Raw genomic sequence first — 1,190 nt, forward strand, 5'->3', positions numbered from 1 at the left:
GAGGAGGGTATTGGATTTAACCAAACCCAAAAGGATACAGGTAATACCGAGTAAGTGCTGTATACCGACTAGTTTTGCCCCAGTCGTTGTATAAACAGGATTGGGGATTATAAGTCGTGTATTAGCGAGTGCATATATAAATATATAAAAGGATAAAGAGAGCAATGGTAAGGTTGGAAATATATTTTATGGATAGAGTCTTACAGCTGTTTCTGGGAAGATCCAGTACTTCCCTTCATCGGAGACAGAAATAGTAAAGGAACCGATTATTATATCCATAGGCGGAGAGTTTTAGTATGAAGTGATAGCGAGAGTGATGTGCTGAAAAAAGAAAGAAAGAGAGAACAGTACTTGGAGTGTAGTTTCATTCCAGTAGTCAGTATCTGTGTAAAGTAATCACTGTGGGTATAATCCGGAAATAGTTGCTGCAGCAAAGGCTGAGATAGCAGAGGTGAATATATGCCATATTGTGTCCGATGTATTTTGCTTGTGTTCACTTGAAGGATGCCCAGGTCAAGTGAGAAGAGTGTCTAGGGTAAGTAGGTCAAGTCTTGAAGACAGAGTGGGAAGGGGATAGAGGAAAGATTCAGGTGTAGAATGGTAGTGGTATATTTTTATGGTCAGTTGATCTGACTGGATAGAGAGGATGAGTATAGTGAGGGAATGAGGGAGGGGGATGGTTTAGTGAAGAGGAAGGAATGCGCAGAGGTAGTATAAAGGTGGTGGGGGTATGGGTGACAAACCAGGAACAGTAATAGAGGGAGAGAGGATTGGGATAGGTAGTTAGTAGTATCATATTCTAAAAGATAGCTAAACCTATTTATAGACGGTGGAATTGGGATTTAAAGTAACCAAGTAGCCTGTATGTGGTGGTGATGTTATTGTCAAGTATAGTGTAGAGAAAGTAGATTTTGGGAATATATATATAGTGGTGATAGGATCGAACAAGAAATAAGTCTATTCAAAAGATGGTAAAAGATGGATGTTTTTGCCAGGTCGAATAGGTTGCCTATGGGGAGCCGAGCGATTATGTTGCGTGATCGTTTGTGCAATTTTGCTTGTGATAAAATTTAAATGTATGGAAAGAGCGGTGATTGCAGTTGCTAAATGCTTCATTATATCGATTAAGTAGAGTGGGAGAATTGTATTTTAAAATATGGAACGCCTCCTTTAGGCAAAACTTGCAGTTG

Source organism: Octopus bimaculoides, chromosome 1 (assembly GCF_001194135.2).
Source record: "Octopus bimaculoides isolate UCB-OBI-ISO-001 chromosome 1, ASM119413v2, whole genome shotgun sequence".
In the NCBI taxonomy this organism is placed as follows: Eukaryota; Metazoa; Mollusca; class Cephalopoda; order Octopoda; family Octopodidae; genus Octopus; species Octopus bimaculoides.